The sequence below is a fragment of the Trichosurus vulpecula genome, chromosome 2 (genome assembly GCF_011100635.1).
Source record: "Trichosurus vulpecula isolate mTriVul1 chromosome 2, mTriVul1.pri, whole genome shotgun sequence".
Taxonomy (NCBI): Eukaryota; Metazoa; Chordata; class Mammalia; order Diprotodontia; family Phalangeridae; genus Trichosurus; species Trichosurus vulpecula.
Genome location: NC_050574.1, coordinates 421,774,592 through 421,793,003, shown reverse-complemented (window position 1 = coordinate 421,793,003; position 18,412 = coordinate 421,774,592). Strand labels below are relative to the sequence as shown.

The 18,412-nt window shown below is 38.8% G+C and overlaps 1 pseudogene; it reads right to left on the bottom strand.

The window, feature by feature from the left end:
• Nucleotides 1-16,911: 16,911 nt before the first annotated feature.
• On the bottom strand, nt 16,912-17,673 carry LOC118839890 (annotated as a pseudogene).
• Nucleotides 17,674-18,412: the final 739 nt, after the last annotated feature.

The following is an 18,412-nucleotide window of genomic DNA, read 5'->3' as shown; positions in this document are numbered from 1 at the left end:
GACAGTATTCATAAAGATTTTATCAACAAACATTGTTTGTTGTTCTCATTGTTCCTTTGTTCTCAAAGGGGACCAATGATATCTGGAGGGTGATGTCTTGACTTGCAAGTGAACTGGATTTAAGTGAGGCAGAGCTGTGCAAAGTCGCAGAGTCATCATTGGAGGCTAGTGGCAAGACATAGGTCAAGATGACTGATGATGACCCTGTATGCAGTGGGAGACCCTAGTCTTTTTGAGCTAAGGTCTTTCCTAGGTCTCAGTTTGTCTGAGACAATACCCATTCAGTGAATAAAGGCTAGGAAAAGATTGAGGGAAAAGAGGGCCTAGTTTGCCTTCACAGAAGAATCAGTCCTGGAGGGGAAGACCCTCAGAGTTTTTGGCCCCAACAGAAACAATTGCTATTTACATTCACTCTGAGCTGTCAAAACCCAAGCAATGAGCAAGTGAGACTTGGGCTGGAGCCTCCTATTGGCTGATCAGTGAAAGCCAAAGTAATTTGGGTTTAAAGTCATCCTAACAGGCTTTCAAGAAATTTCAAGATATCTCAAGAAATCATCAATGGAAACTACGTGAGACAAAAGAGTTAACTGCCCCAGTGTTTTGTAAAAAAAAACAATGATAAAATAAATAAGTAGGAGGGGAAAATCTAGCCCCCAAACCTCAAGATGTCTTGCAAAGTATAAATGATGGAAATTTCTATTCCTTTGGATGGAACACCCACATGTAAGGGTATGACTCTCCCCATGGACAGAGGGAGAAGGTATAGGGTAGAAGACGAGGAAGAAGAGGAAGAGAAGGAAGAAGGAATTGTCTAACTGGAACTGGCCTGTTCCGTCCCCCAATGCGGCAGCTACTACTACTCACAGATTGTTGTTTGTCCTTTCTCGAAGAGAACCAATGACATCAAGAGAGTGATGTCTTGATTTGCAAGTGAATTGGATTTAAGTAAGGCAAAAATGTACAAAGTCCCATTCTCTCCTCCAGACTCATCACTGGGGTCCAGTGTCAAGACATATTTCAGGATGACTGATGATGACTTAGGTGGCACATAGTAGTCACTTAACAAATGCTTGTTCCCTTCCCATCCTTCCCTGATTCGTTCCCATGGTAAGGAGCCCAGCTTCTTAAGGACTAGCACTTGTATGTATGAGGCCATCAAACTAGTTTTTCCATAAAGTCCTGTCTAGATGTCTTATTCCAGTATAGAAGAGACCTTCAGACTTCTAGGGCAATGCCAAAGAAGTATGAGCTTTGGTATATTCTGTCACACCAGAAGAGCTTTGTATACAGTCCCAGCCACTGACCATTTCTGCTTTCCAAGGGCTGGTCTAGATAGGTATATCTAGTATGTGTGTGTGCATGTAAATATATATGTGAATATATATATATATATGTATGTATGTATACGTGTATATATGTATGTATATGTATATGTATGTATATATATATAAATAAAAGTTCATCATTTATTGACTATCCATTTGATGATGAATTCTTTTTTTTCTATTTTAAATTTATTTATTTAACATATTTAGTTTTCAGCATTGATTTTCACAAGAGTTTGAATCACAAATTTTCTCCCCATTTCTACCCTCCCAGCCACTCCAAGATGGCGTATATTCTGGTTGCCCTGTTCCCCAGTCAGCCCTCCCTTCTGTCATCCCACTCCCCTCCCATCCCCTTTTCCCTTCCTTTCTTGTAGGGCAAGATAAATTTCTACTCGCCATTGCCTGTGTATCTTATTTTCTAGTTGCATGCAAAAACATTTTTTTTTTGTTTTTGAATATCTGTTTTTAAAACTTTGAGTTCCAAATTCTCTCCCCTCTTCCCTTCCCACCCACCCTCCCTAAGAAGTCAAGCAATTCAACACAGGCCACATGTGTATCATTATGTATAACCCTTCCACAATACTCATGTTGTGAAAGACCAACTATATTTTGCTCCTTCCCAACCCATCCCCATTTATTGAATTTTCTGCCTTGACCCTGTCCCCTTTCCAAAGTGTTTGTTTTTGATTACCTCCACCCCCATCTGCCCTCCCCTCCATCATCCCCCCCACCTTTTTTTATCTTCTTCCCTCTTCTTTCCTGTGGGATAAGATACCCAACTGACTATGTATGGTATTCCCTCCTCAGGTCAAATTTGATGAGAGCAAGATTCACTCAATCCACCCTCAACTGCCCTCTCCCCTCCTCCCACAGAACTGCTTCCTCTTGCCACCTTTGTGCAAGATAATCCACCCCATTCTATCTCTCCCTATGTCCCTCTATCAATATATTCCTCTCTCATCCCTTAATTTGATTTTATTTCTTTTAGATATCTTCTCTTCATCTTCAACACACCCTGTGTCCGCTTGTCCGCTCCCTCTCTCTCTCTCTTCATGTATATATATATATTCATACATATATGCATACATACACATTCACTTATACATATACATACACACACACACACACACACACACACACACACACACACACATATATATATATATATATATATATATATGCATATTCCCTTCAGCTACCCTAATACTGAGGTCTCATGAATCATACACGTCATCTTTCCATGTAGGAATGTAAACAAAACAGTTCAAGTTTAGTAAGTCCCTTGCAATTTCTTTTTCTTGTTCTTTTTCTTTATTACCTTTTCATGCTTCTCTTGATTCTTGTGTTTGAAAGACAAATTTTCTATTCAGCTCTGGTCTTTTCACTGAGAAAGCTTGAAAGTCCTCTATTTTATTGAAAATCCATATTTTGCCTTGGAGCATGATACTCAGTTTTGCTGGGTAGGTGATTCTAGGTTTTAATCCTAGCTCCATGGACCTCTGGAATATCGTATTCCAAGCCCTTCGATCTCTTAATGTAGAAGCTGCCAGATCTGGGGTTATTCTGATTGTGTTTCCACAATACTCAAATTGTTTCTTTCTGGCTGCTTGCAGTATTTTCTCCTTGATCTGGGAGTTCTGGAATTTGGCGACATTGTTCCTAGGAGATTTCTTTTTGGGATCTATTTGAGGAGGAGATCGATGGATTCTTTCAATTTCTATTTTGCCCTGTGGCTCTAGAATATCAGGGCAGTTCTTGATAATTTCTTGAAAGATGATATCTAGGTTTTTTTTTTGATCATGGCTTTCAGGTAGTCCAATAATTTTTAAATTATCTCTCCTGGATCTATTTTCCAGGTCAGTGGTTTTCCCAATGAGATATTTCACATTGTCTTCCATTTTTTCATTCCTTTCATTCTGTTTTATAACATCTTGATTTCTCATAAAGTCACTAGCTGCCACTTGCTCCAATCTAATTTTTAAGGTAGTATTTTCTTCAGTGGTCCATTGGATCTCCTTTTCCATTTGGCTAATTCTGCCTTTCAAGGCATTCTTCTCCTCATTGGCTTTTTGGAGCTCTTTTGCCATTTGAGTTAGTCTATTTTTTAAGGTGTTGTTTTCTTCAGTGTATTTTTCAGTATTTTTTTGGGTCTCCTTTAGCAAGTCATTGACTTGTTTTTCATGGTTTTCTCGCATCCTTCTCATTTCTCTTCCCAATTTTTCCTCTACTTCTCTAACTTGCTTTTCCAAATCCTTTTTGAGCTCTTCCATGGCCTGAGACCAGTTCATGTTTTTCTTGGAGGCTTTTGGTGTAGGCTCTTGCACTTTGTTGACTTCTTCTGGATGTATGTTTTGGTCTTCTTTGTCACCAAAGAAAGAATCCAAAGTCTGAGATTGAATCTGGGTGCGTTTTTGCTGCCTGGCCATATTCCCAACCAACTAACTTGACCCTTGAGTTTTTCAGTGGGGTATGACTGCTTGTAGACTAAAGAGTTCTATGCTCCACGTTTGGGGGAGATACGCCAGCTCTGCCACACCAGCACTCCTCCTTCCCCAAGAACCCCTAACCCGTACTGGGCTTAGATCTTCAGCAGGCCATGCACTCCTGCTCTGATCTGCCACTTAATTCCTCCCACCAGGTGGGCCTGGGTCCGGAAGCAACTGTAGCTGTGGCTGCCTCAGCTCTGCTGCCCTGAGGATGGTGGCCGAACCTCGAACTCCTTCCACTCCTGCAGCTTTTCCCACTAACCTTCTCCGCTGTCTTTGGTGTTTGTGGGTTGAGAAGTCTGGTAACTGCCACAGCTCACTGATTCAGGGCCCTAGGGCCCGCTCTGCCCGGCTCGTGGTCTGGTTGGTCCCCGCTGCTCATACTGGGGTCTGCTCCACTCCGCTCCACTCCCAGCTCCCATCTCCGTGTGGGATAGACCTCACCCAGAGACCATCCAGCCTGTCCTGGGCTGGAGCCCTGCTTCCCTCTGCTATTTTGTGGGTTCTGCAGTTCTAGAATTGGTTCAGAGCCATTTTTTATAGGTTTTTGGAGGGACTCGGCAGGGGGTTCACGCTAGTCCCTGCTTTCCAGCTGCCATCTTGGCTCCGCCCCAATGATGAATTCTTTAGACATAGCAGCTCATGAAATAATCAACAAAAAGTACAAAATCACCCAAGTACTATTTGAGCCTTCCCCAATCCCCTACTTCTACAATGTTAATTTAGAAAAGGGGGCAGAGGGTGCCAAGAAGCACAGATAAACATTAACATTACTTATGCTTGTTCAGTGACCTGGGAGAGAACACATTATTGGAGGAAAAGAAGGTCTCAGTCTTGCATCTCAATATAAATGAAATCAGAAGACAATAGGATTTTAGCTAAATGTGCATTTTTCTGAGATTATATTCCATTTGTACTCTGTGTGTGTGTGTGTGTGTGTGTGTGTGTGTGTGCATTATGCAGTTATTTGCATGTTGTCTCTTCATTTCCCTGTAAGCTCCTTGAAGGCAGGGACTGTGCTTTTGCTTTTCTTTGTATCCTCAGTGTTTAGCATAATGCCTGGCACATAGCAAACACTTAATAACTAGTCATTCACTGACTATATGGATGATATGACTATATAGACATCAATCAACCTTTATACATTTTTAAAATGCCAACTATGTTCTAAGCAATGTGCATAGTTCTAGAGAGCACAAAGGATGAAAGAATCCTCTCCTGTGAGGAGCTTATGCTCTAAAGTAAAATGTGTAAAATATATCATTTTACATTACATTTGCACTGGAGAGGCATATAAAGGACTTGGCAGAGTTGGTTTTATTGTGGACCAAAAGACAAAAAACATAATTTCTCAGAACATCTGGTCTTCTTATATCACATACTCATAGAAACATTTGCAAAAAGACCACCATGAAAATAAATGAAACTTATGCTCCAGCATCTGTTGCAGAGAATGGGAGGAATAAGATGTTTTATGAATAACTTATTAAGACTCTTCAAATCAAATCACCATTTAACTTAATTCTAAGTGACTTCAATGAATGAGAAAAGATGGTGAAAAATGTTGGAAAACATAGTTCAAGGGTAAGAAATCAGAGACAACAAAGATGTACATGCTATACAGAAGCTTTATGCCCATCTCTTGTGAATATTTTCTTTCAGAATAGAGTTGGAAGGTGCTAGACATGTCAAGTGTCAAATAACATCATGAAAATTAAATTGATTATGTTTTCACAAGGAACGACTGATTACTCATATGTGAATGATTTCTGAACCAGTTGTCGGTCAACTGGAACCAGCAATCTTGTTAGATTAGTTAATCTAGTTAGTCTTGTTAGAGCAGAAATCAAAATTTATATATTTGAAAAAGTAATACAAATGAGAAAAAAGTGGTAACACAATAAAAACAACTCCAATGCGATCTATTTAAATAAACATTTGATGACAAATAAAAGAAATGGATGAAAGAGCAGACTTCAACACAGACTATCACTGTTTCTAAGGGATGCAGATCAATTGTCACAGAGAAACCTAGAAACCAACTCAGCATGTAAACATTTGATATTCTTGCCAAATAGAAAGTTACGGTAAACTTCAATTTAAAATATAAGCTAATTAGTAAAATCTTATGGAGGAGGATAGTGGAAGATTATGAGCACTATGGCCTTATCAATCAATCAAATACCTATCTACCATGTACCAGGCACCTGTGCTAAGCACTGGAGATACAAAAGGAGGCAAAAGACAGTTGCTGCCCTCAAGCAGCTCACAATCTAATGGTGGAGACAATGGACAAACAATCAAATACAAAGTAAGCTATGTCCAGGATAAATAGGAAATGATTAACAGTGGGAAGGTGCTAGAATTAAGAGGAGTTAAGGAAGGCTCGCTGTAGAAGGTAGGATTTTAGCTGGGACTTAAAGGAAACCAGGGAGGTCTGTAGTCAGAGCAGAGGAAGGAGAGCATTCCAGGAATGGAGGACAGCCAGAGAACATCCAGAGCTGAGGCAGAGTATCTTGGTGGACTAGCCAGGAGGTCAGGGTCATTCAATCAAAGAGTATATGTTGGAGACTATTGCACAAGAACAGACTTTTAAATGGCTTAGTGGATCAATTGCTGGGCCTGAATTCAGGAAGACCAGAGTTCAAATCTGGCCTTAGACACTTACTAGCTGTGTGACCCTGGACAAGTCACTTAACCTCCATTTGCCTTAATCTACTGGAGAAGGAAATGGCAAACAACTGCATTGTCTTTGCCAAGAAAACCACCTATACAGCATTGGTATACTATGGTCCTCAGGATCACAAAGGGTTGGACATAACTGAATGACAGAGCAATAAAACAGTATAAAGGATGTGATCAGAGAAATATAGCTGGAAAAGAAGGTGAGCTGATCATGAGATAAGGGCATGTGATGACAGATGGGACACCTGTAAGTTTCCTTTTACATAAGCAATGTCAAGATATCCAGAGGTAGATCTCCAAATGAAGACTCTCAAAAGGACCTGACCAAGAGTTGCATAGGATAAAAGGATGGCATGGAGGGTTTATGATAGACAGTAAGTCAAGTTAACAAGCTTTTATCAAGTGCTTACCATGTGCACTCCCTGTGCTAAGCACTGGGAATAGAAATACAAGCAGATTGTCCCTGCCCTCAAGGAGCTTATGTTCTAACAGGGGAAGACAATAAGTAAAAGGAAGCTGATAAGGGGAACTGAGGAATGATGAAGATATCCTGTATAAGACCACGGTAAAGAAAGTCCAGAGAGTCAGGAGTGCAGCCTGTGGAGAACTGAAGATATGACTGGCATAGGCAGCCCTCACAAAATGAAGGTTCTGAGAGAAGCCAGCCAATCAGAGGGAGAGGTGGAAGGGGCAGAGGATATTTCCGTTAGTGAAGTCCAGGGTGAATTGAGCTTCGAGGGTGAAGAAGCTTCTATTGCATGGTAGAGAATGTCCAGAGAGTTAAAGAGCAGCTTAGATAGGAATAAATTAGAGACATAATTAGGAACAGTAGATACTAGAGATCTGAGACCACAAATGCATCCAAGTACTGATATAAAGACAATTTAAGAAATGTGTAATTATTTATTTCATTTTTAAATATATTTTTATTGATATGTTTCTATTTTTTTTATCACTCGGGTATCAAATATATTCCTCCTCCTTTCCCTTCCAGAAAGCCATCCCATATGAAAAACAGTGGTTTTTGGAGAGGAAAAAAAAATCAGCACAACTGATACATTGAAAAAGTCTGAAAATATGCACAATGTATAACATCCGTGGACCTCCCACTCCCACAAAAGGGTAGGTTGAAGGTATCTTCTAATATCTCTTCATTCAAGTCTCATTTGATCCTTTGTAATTTTGTTACGTTTACTTTTGATTTTGTGTGTGTGTGTGTGTGTGTGTGTTTTGTTTCCATTTACATCATTGTAGTTAACTTGTATATTGTTTCTTGGTTCTGTTTACTTCTCTGCATTGTTTCATATGGATCTTTCCAATATTCTTTATATTGATTACATGCATCAAGAAATATATAGCTATTATTACCCTCTGCCTCCATTTTAATCTACAATTCACCATGTTAAAGTCAAAAGTCACTATACGGGAACATGGGCTAACTCTTATTTTTAATCTGTTTCGTAGAACACCTTGGTTAAAAAATAATCAGGTAGCCATTCTTCTGGTGGGTAAGTTATGCAATTACAAAGTGCTTTTCATTGAGTGAATGTTCATAGTCTGTCAATTAATAAACATTTATTAGGCACCTACTATTTGTCAGACACTGTACTAAGTGCTGGGGATACAAAGAAAGGCACCAGATAGTCTCTGATCTCAAGGAACTTGCAGTCTAATGTGGGAACATAGTACATAAAAGGAAGATGGAAAAGGTGGGGAGAAGAAGATGGCACCACAGACAAGATAAAGTCCAGACAAGTGCAGTCTTGTCAGAAATGAAGGAGAGATGACTCGCCTGGGCTCCTGCCTTAAACAGAAGTTCTGGGAGGAACTCTCTGATTTCCACCCTCCACCTTCCTTCCAATCAAGGGATAAGGGAGCCCCAGGGGCAGGGGATACTTACTGATGTGATCTTGCAGGATGAAAAGGTTTCTGAGGCATGATGAACTTTAGAGAAGTGCTGCTAGGTGGGAAATATTCCAAAATAATAATCACAATCCCTCAGAACAGGACCAATTTATTCTTTTAATTTTCCTTTCATTCCCCAGTGTAGTATGTTGCACATCGTAAGAAATTAGTAAATGTATTATAAATAAGTGTTAAATGAATGAATTTCCATTTTCGAAGGGATATGTTAACCAAGTAAACTATGCCCAAAGTTGCTTCACTGAGAACAGAATTTCAGGGCTTCAAGGGGAGAATTTTTATTTAATTTAATGAAACAGATGGTAAATGTGGAAACCAGTACAGATTAATAAAAAGATAGAAGGAATTAGGTGAAGATTAATGCCATCAATGGATGTCAGCCTTTTATAGGAAGTAATTAATTTCTTTGTGGAGAGATCAATCAGGGAAATATGGTTATATAAAAGACCATTTCCTCAAAAGTTGGAAGAGATTTTTAAAAATGATCAAATTTTTTCTTCTCCAAAGAGGAAAATATTTTAAAAGCTGTTTTTAAATGTATATTTTATATTGGATAATTCAGACTATGTCAGTATTGATAGTTTTATCATTACTCTATTGATTTGTTTAATGAAGTGCTGTTATTATCTTTATAAATAGAACATTAAAAAGATTTTTAAATTTTAAAAAAAGTTATTTTATTCTGAACTTAAGAAATAAAACAATCATAGTAGAATAAAAAAAGGATTTTACATGAAACTGCAAATCTATTATGTACAACTTGCCATTCATTTTAAATATATAGTAATATCATCATATAAATTTCTTTTTTTCCCTCTTTTCCCTCTCTCTCCACCCTAAAGATGATTACCACTAGATACAAATATGTGTCTATGTATGTATGTATGTATGTATTATATAAATGTTTGTGTGGGCATATCTATATGTATGTGTACATGTATATGTGTATATACATATATATGTATATGTATATATACACACACATATATATATATACACATACACACACACACACACACACACACACATATATATATATATATATATATATGTAAAATCATTCTATATGTACTTTTATTGATAAGTTCTTTCTCTGGATGAAGATAGTGTTTTTCTTCATATGTCCTTTGTAGTTAATTTGGATATTTACAATAGTCAAAATGACTTAGACAAAGTTGATCTTAAAAATATATTGCTGTTACTGTATACAGTGTTCTCTTGGTTCTATTCATTTCACTCTGCATTATTGCATGCAAGTCTATCTAAAGTTTTCTAAGATCATCAAGCTCATCATGTATTATGACACAGTAGGATTCCATCACAATCATATACCATAACCTGTAGGTTGATGGTCAATTGATGGTCATCCCTGCAATTTCTAGTTCTTTGTCACCACAAAGACAGCTGCTACAAATATTTTAGAACATACAGGTTCTTTTCCTTTAAGTTTTAAAACAATGTAAATCCCCAAGTGCCCACTATGTGCCAGGCACTGTTCTTATAATCTGAGGATACAAACAAAGGCAAAAACATAATTCTTGCTCTCAAAGAGGGCAGATCATGACAATCTAATAGGTATTAGGTAGTACCTCAAATTTTTTTAATTTGCATTTCTCCAGTCAATAAAGAGTTAGAATATTTTTCATATGGCTATAGCTAGCTTTGATTACTTCAAAGTGGCTCTTATTTTATAAATTTGACTCAGTTCTCAGTGTGTTTGAGAAATGAGGCCTTTGCCAGAGAAACTTTCATCAAAATTTTTTTCATAGTTACTATTGCTAATTGTATTTCCCTCCATTCTATTTTCCCCATTTATTTTATTCTCTCTATCTTTTCACCCTGTTCCTCCTCAAGTGTTTTGCATTTAACTATCCCTCTCCCCCAATCTGCCCCACCCTCTATCAACCCCTCCCCCCACTTCACTTACCCCCTTCCACTCCTACTTTCCTATAGGGTAAGATAGATTTTTTTTAAAAATTTTTTTTTTTTACTTTGCAAACTTTATTTTTTTCTTCATTTTCAGTATATATTATTTAACATTTTAGTTTTCAACATTGATTTCCATAAGATTTTGAGTTACAAATTTGCTCCCCATTTCTACCTTCCCCCCATTCCAAGATGGCATATATATATTCTGATTGCCTCCTTCCCCTATCAGCCCTCCCCCTTTTCACCCCCTTAACCCCCCCATCCCCTTTCCCCTTCTCTTGTAGGGCAAGATAGATTTCTATGCCCCATTCCCTATATATCTTGTTTCCCAGGTGCATGCACAATTTTTTTTAAGCATCTGCTTTTACAACTTTGAGTTCCAAATTCTCTCCCCTCTTCCCTTCCCACCCATCCTCCCTAAGAAGGCAAGCAATTCAACATAGATCACATATGTATCATTATGCAACACACTTCCACAATTTTCATGTTGTGAAAGGCTAATCCTGTCCACCTTTATTCAATTTTTTCCCTTCACCCTGTCCCTTTTCAAATGTGTTTGCTTTTGATTACCTCCTCCCCCTATCTGCCCTCCCTTCTCTCATCCCCCCTTTTTTATCCCCTTCCCCTTATTTTCCTGTGGAGTAAGATACCCAATTGAGTGAGTATGTTATTCCCTCCTCAAGTGAATCCAATGAGAGTAAGATTCGTTCATTCCCCCTCACCTGCCGCCTCTTCCCTTCCAACAGAACTGCTTTTTCTTGCCACTTTTATGCAGGATAATTTACCCCATTCTATCTCTCCCTTTCTGATTCTCTCAATATATTCCTTTCTCACCCCTTAAATTTATTTCATTTTTTTAGGTATTATCCCTTCATATTCAACTCATCCTGTGCCCTCTGTCTACATTCCCTTCAACTCCCTTAATACCGAGAAAGGTCTCCTGAATTACACATGTCATCTTTTCATGTAGGATTGTAAACATAACAGTTCAACTTTAGTAAGTCCGTTGTAATTTCTCTTTCTTGTTTACCTTTTCGTGCTTCTCTTGGTTCTTGTTTTTGAAAGTCAAATTTTCTACTCACCTCAGTCTTTTCATTGAGAAATCTTGAAAGTCCTCTATTTTAATGAAAATCCATATTTCACCTTGGAGCATTATGCTCAGTTTTGCTGGGTATGTGATTCTTGGTTTTAATCCTAGCTCTTTCAACCTCCAGACTATCATATTCCAAGCCCTTTGATCCCTTAATGTAGAAGCTGCTAGATCTTGTGTTATTCTAATTGTGTTTCCACAATATTCAAATTGTTTCCTTCTGGCTGCTTACAGTATTTTCTCCTTGATCTGGAAACTCTGGAATTTGGCGACAATATTCTTAGGAGTTTTCTTTTGGGGATCTTTTTCAAGAGGCGATCAGTGGATTCTTTCGATTTTTATTTTACCCTCTGGCTCTAGAATATCAGGTCAGTTTTCCTTGATAATTTCTTGAAAGAAGATGTGTAGGCTCTTTTTTATCATGTCTTTTAGGTAGTCCAATAATTTTTAAATTATCTCTCCTGGATCTGTTCTCCAGGTCAGTGGTTTTTCCAATGAGATACTTCACATTGTCTTCCATTTCTTCATTCCTTTGGTTCTGTTTTATAATATCTTGGTTTCTCATAAAATCACTAGCTTCCATTTGCTCCAATCTGATTTTTAAGGTTGTATTTTCTTCAGTGGTCTTTTGGACCTCCTTTTCCATTTGGCTAATTCTGCCTTTCAAGGCATTCTTCTCATTGGCTTTTTGGAACTCTTTTGCCATTTGGGTTAGTCTATTCTTTAAGGTGTTATTTTCTTCAGTATTTTTTTGGGTCTCCTTTAGCAAGTTGTTGACTTGTTTTTCGTGGTTTTCTCACATCACTCTCATTTCTCTTCCCAATTTTTCCTCTACTTCTCTTACTTGGTTTTCCAAATCCTTTTTGAGCTCTTCCATGGCCTGAGCGCAATTCATATCTTTCTTGGAGGCTTTTGATGCAGGCTCTTTGACTTTGTTGACTTCTTCTGGCTGTATGTTTAGATCTTCTTTGTTACCAAAAAAGGAATGTAGAGTTTGAATTTGAGTCTGAGTTCATTTTCACTGCCTGTTCATGTTCCGAGCCAACTATTGACCCTTGATCTTTTTGTCAGGATATGACTGCTTGTAGAGAGTACTTTGTCCCAAGCTTTAGTGTCCAAGAACTGCCATTTTTAGAGCTACTTCTACTTCACCATCACCCCGGGCTCTGTCACAGCAGTGTTCCTCCTCCCCCAAGAACTGCCAACCAGGACCACAATTCAGATCCAAACAGGGCACAGCAAGAGAATCTGCCTTTGTGCCCACAAAGTGCTCCTTGCATTCCTGCTCTGATCTGCTGCCAGATTCCTCCCACCTTGTAAGCCAGGGATTCAGGAAGCTGCTGATGCTGGTGCTCTGGAGGCAGCCTCAGGAGCTTCCTGCTACTGCCACTGCTGCATGACCTCCTCCACCCGCAGCTGGACTACTCTGAGCTCCATCCTGCAGTTTCCCCCTAACCTGCTCTTTGGCATTTGTGGGTTGAGAAGTCTGGTAATTGCCACAGCTCATGTTTCATGGCCCAAGGCCTGCTGGCTGGCTGATTCTGGGTCTGGTCTGTCCCAGCACAGCCCACACTGGGCTGCCCTCTGCTCTCAGCACCATGTGAGAGACCCTTCCTGGTGACCATCCAGGCTTTCCTGGGCTGGAGATCTGTTTCCCTCTGCTATTTTGTGGGTTCTGCAGCTTTAGAATTTGTTCAGAGCCACTTTTTCAGGTGTTTAGAGGGATTTGGGGGGGGAATTTAAGCAAGTCCTTGCTTTTCTGCCACCATCTTGGCTCCTGTAAGATAGATTTCTATACCGAATTGAGTGTGTATGTTGTTCCTTCTTTCAGCCAGTTCTAATGAGAGTAAGGTTCACTCATTCCCCTTCATCCCTCCCCCCTTTCCCCTCCACTGTAAAAGCTTTTTCTTGCTTCTTTTATGTGATATCATTTACCCCATTCTACCTCTCCCTTTCTCTGTCTTCCAGTACATTCCTCTCTCACCCCTTAATTTTATTTTTCAGATATCATACCTTTATATTCAACTCACATCTGTTCCCTTTACTATATGTACTCCTTCTAACTATCCTAATAATGAGAAAGTTTTTATGAGTTACAAATATCATCTTCCCATGTAGGAAAGTAAACAGTTTAACCTGATTAAGTCCCTTATGCTATGCCTTTCCTGTTCACCTTTTTAAGTTTCTCTTGAGTCTTGTATTTGAAAGTCAAATTTTCTGTCCAGCTTTGGTCTTTTCATCAAAAATGCTTGAAAGTCCTCTATATCATTGCATGTCCATTTTCCCCCTGAAGGATTATACTCAGTTTTGCTGGGTTGATGATTCTTGGTTATAATCCAAGCTCCTTTGCCCTTCAGAATATCATATTCCATGCCCTTTGATCCTTTAATATAGAAGCTGCTAAATCTTGTGTTATCCTGACTGTGGCTCCACAATACTTGAATTGTTTCTTTTTGGTTGCTTGTAATATTTTCTCCTTGGCCTGGAAACTCTGGAATATGGCTATGATATTCCTGGCAGTTTTCATTTTGGGATCTCTATTGGAAGGTGATTGGTGGATTCTTTCAATTTCTATTTTACCTTCTGGCTTTAGAATATCAGGGTAGTTTTCCCTGATAATTTCTTAAACTATCATGTTTAGGCTCTTTTTTTGTCATGGCTTTCTGGTAGTCTAATAGTTTTTAAATTCTCTCTCCTGGATCTATTTTCCAGGTTAGTTGTTTTTCCAGTGAGATAGTTCACAATGTTTTCTTTTTTTATTCTTTTGGTCCTGTTTTATCATTTCTTGATTTTTCATGAAGTCATTAGCTTCTATTTACTCCGTTCTACTTTTTAAGGAGTTTATTTCCTTCAGTGAATTTTTGTGCTTCTTTTTCCATTTGGCTAGTTCTGCTTTTTAAGGCATTCTTCTCCTCATTGGCTTTTTGTTCCTCTTTTACTATTTGGCCTAGTCTGTTTTCTAAGTTTTAATTTTCTTCAGAATTTTTTGTCTCCTTTACCAAGTTGTTGACTCATTTTTCATGAATTTCCTGCATCATTCTCATTTCTCTTCCCAATTTTTCCTCTACCTTTCTTACTTGATTTTAAGAATCCATTTTGAGCTTTTCCATGGCTTGAGGCCAAGGAATGTTTTTTTGGGAGGCTTTGGATGTAAGATCTTTGACTTTGTTGTCTTCTTCTGAGTATGTGTTTTGATCTTCCTTGTCACCATAGTAACTTTCTATAGTCAGAGATTTTTTTTTCTGTTGTTTGCTCATCTTCCCAGCCTATTAGTTGATTTTTAATTCTTTGTTAAAGTCCACTTCCAGAGTGGAGGGCATATTGTCCCACGCTTCAGGGGTTTTGTGCAGTTGTTTTCAAAGTTACTTCTAGGGACCTGTAAGTTTTCTGTTATTCCAAGTGGTATGATCTAAAAAGAGGTATGACTGCTTCAGTCCTGACTTGTGCTTTGGTCAGTGAGTGACCACAAGCACTCTTTTCTGCCCTGGAATTGTGAGGAGGGTCCCCCTTCCACTGTGGCCACAGGCTCTGCTGTGCTAGTGCTCCTCCTTGCCCCAGGACTGCCACCCAGGATGGCAATCCAGATCCAAGTATAGGTAAAACAACAGAGTCCTGCCTCAGTACTAGCAAAACACCCCCTTAATCTCCTTCAACCCCCTTACTCTCTGTGGGCTGAGAGCTCTGGAAACAGCTGTTGCCATTACTGATTCAGTCACTCCCAACATCTGCTCCTGGTTTGCTGTGGCTGGGGCTATGCTGGTGTGGCCTGTGCTGGACTGTGCTCCACTCTCACCTAGGTGCAACAGATCTTTCCTGCCACCTTTCCAAGTTGTCTTGGGCTAGAAATTTGTTTTCCTATGTCTTTTTGTCAGTTCTGCTGTTCTAGAATTTGTTTAGAGTCATTTTTAAAGGTATTTTGAGGTATTTGGGGGAGAGTTCAGGTGAGTCCCTGACTTTACTCTGCCGTCTTGGCTCTACCTCTAACTATATATAAACTATAGCATACACTTTCTGGCAACAAGAGTTAAAATGTTATTTAATTTATTCAAAATGGGTGAAGCTCAACTTCAAATAGAAACTTCCACAGTTATCTACACTAACTTTGAATTAACTTTTTCTTTTTTTAAAAGATAAAACCAAATGTTTATTTACACCAAAGAATTCCAACACTGGATCTTTCACATAGAAGCAAAGGGGTGTGTGTGTGTGTGTGTGTGTGTGTGTGTGTGTGTATACACACACAGAAACACATACAGCAAGAAATGGGGAGCAGGACTGAAACAAGGATGCAATGTCATTAATGGTTAACTACAGATCTACTGCTTCACTTTCATTTAGAGACTTTGCTTTGCTCCTGCCCCTCAATGTAAATTTATGAGATTAAGCTCACAGGTGTTCTCACTGGATGGCACATGAGAGAAAGTGGCAAATGGGAGGAAAAGAAGCCTCAAAATGTTATTTGGTGTGATCCAATGTCCTATCAACTCTAGTTCTTTAATAGCCACTAGCATGAAATTGGTACAAATAATATTTGAGGGGTTTTGTGGTTGTTTTTTTAAAGGCAAGAGGTTATACCAGAGAGCAAATTTAATGCAAAGTTGCAAGTAAAAAAATCAGGGAAGGTTTCTCCTTGTCTCCCCCACCTTCATATGCTATATGAAAAAAAAGAATCTTAACGACAGTATAGTAAACTCTACTAGGGAACTTTGACAGGAAGGGAAATAAAGGAATAAGACTAGAGAGTCATGGAGTAAAAAAGGAGGGTAAGTGTTTAATTTTCAAACTAAACTTTTAACTAAAATTACACTCAAGTGAGTTGGATTTAGGGTTAGGTCAATAAGATATGTTCATATTGAATGGAAGTGTTTAGGACCCATGTGTACATTCAGTAAACTTTCAATGTCTATGTGGCTGTGCTCTACTGGTTGGGTCACTGTACCATACTGGATTCCAGCTCCTCTGGAGTTGAGTGTTAAAGTGACTGGTACATTACTGTAAAGAATTGGGCCCCCTTCCTTCTTCCCTTTCCTTCCTGCTTCTCTGGAAAAGCTGTATTTTTGTAATCTCTGGAGAAGCGCACAAAGATAACAGACCTCCCAAGATACGGGCTGATGAAGGAATAATGGTGGGAACCAAAAGAGATTTTCAGCTAAATGCAACAGCCAGGAAAAGGGTTGTTTCATCATTATTCTTGAGATGAAGAGTTGGGATTGGGGTTGGCTTGGGGGAGAATCATCCATGAAATATTCTAACTGCAGGTAATTTGTCAGGGCATCACCTGAGTTACAAAAAGTTTGAGAAAAGAAAAAAGAAAAAAACCAACCTATAATAATTTTTTATAATGACTGAACTGCTATAAAGCCACAAGCAACTGTTCAGACACGACATCTCTGAAGTGTTCCATAATCTCCCCTGCCAGGCACCCTCCCCTGCCCAGCTCTGCTCAGGCATCAGGAAGCCTTCATTACTGCTAAGCGCCTGTAGCTAGAACTGTCACCCCTAGAGTGTTGGTGGCAGCAATCACTGGTGAGCCTGCTAGAGGTCTAAGTGGTGAAGGGGTTGGCCCTGAAGTAATCCCTGACATCATGTTGGTATTGTTAACAGGAGGGCTGCCTCTTGGCATGTTGGACGAGCCCATCCAAGCCTGACACTTCACAGCTGGGTAGAAACAAGGGTGTTTCGTGGCCTCTCTTGAGGTGAGTTATGACTGGTGACCATATCACAGCAGTTTGTCCAAGAAACCAAGGGCTTCTGGACTGAACAGGTGCTGGTTCTCACTGTGAACAAAATACTCCCATTGTTTATAGCAGTGCCTACCCCAGATGTCATTGGAACATGGATCTAGTTCAATGTTGTACTTGTCAATATAGCAATATAAGTCTTTTGTCTCAAGCACCTTTGCTATCCTTACCAACTAATCATAATTGTGACTATGGAAAAATGGCTCCTTCCAAAAGATCATGCTTGCCAACGAACAACCCAAGCTCCATGTATTCAAACTGTAAGTGTGCATCTGATAGTCTGTAAGAAGCACAGGACCTTTAAAATACCATGAAGCCATTCAGACATTATATTCTTGGTCAGGGTCAGCCAAGCCCCAGTCTATTAGTCACAGCTTTCTGTGTTTGTGATTGATCACAACATTATGAGCTTTAACATCACTATGCATAATGCCTATCCTACGACAATAATCCATGGCCTTCAAAATCTCATACATATAAAATCAAATATAGTAGTCTGTTAACATCTGGTACAATTGCTTGAAGTTTGTGTCGTTTATGTGTTCAAAAACCAAGACAGGTGTTCGTGACAGGCTCTGGGCAGCCCAAAATGCATGCCCATCTGCATCAGACCTGATTGAATTAACTTTCCACATTTAATTGTCTCTTTTTTTTTGTAAATCTGATTCTTCATTATTAGTTTAATTTTTTTGTATATTAGCAAAAGAAAAGTTAATGTTGGTTACTCATGATACTATAAAGAGTATACTGGGAATCAAGAAACCTACTACTAACTCTATCATTTTACATTGATGAAACACAGACCAAGAAAAGATAAATGATTTGCTAAGGTCATATAGGAACTGAGAGGTAGGAACAGAATTTGAACTCAAACTCTCTGACTTCTTCCTTTAATATTAAGGATTCTGTCGTCCAATACTCTTTCCAATGCTCCATACTACCTACCAACCTAAGTTTCATCAACTGTACAACGAGGGGGTTAGAATAGGTGATCAATGAGATCCTTTCCAATTCTGTAATTCTAAAAGAACCATACAAAGTCCCAATTCAATTGAAGCTATTGGAAGAATAAATAAATTTCAACATATTGAAGGGACACATTAATCAAACCATGTCCCAATTTTGTTTCACTGAGAAAAAAGATTCAGTTTCCTTGGAAGAATTTATTTTTTTTTTAATTTTAAATTAATTTATTTAATTTTAGTTTTCAACACTTTTGAGTTTTAAATT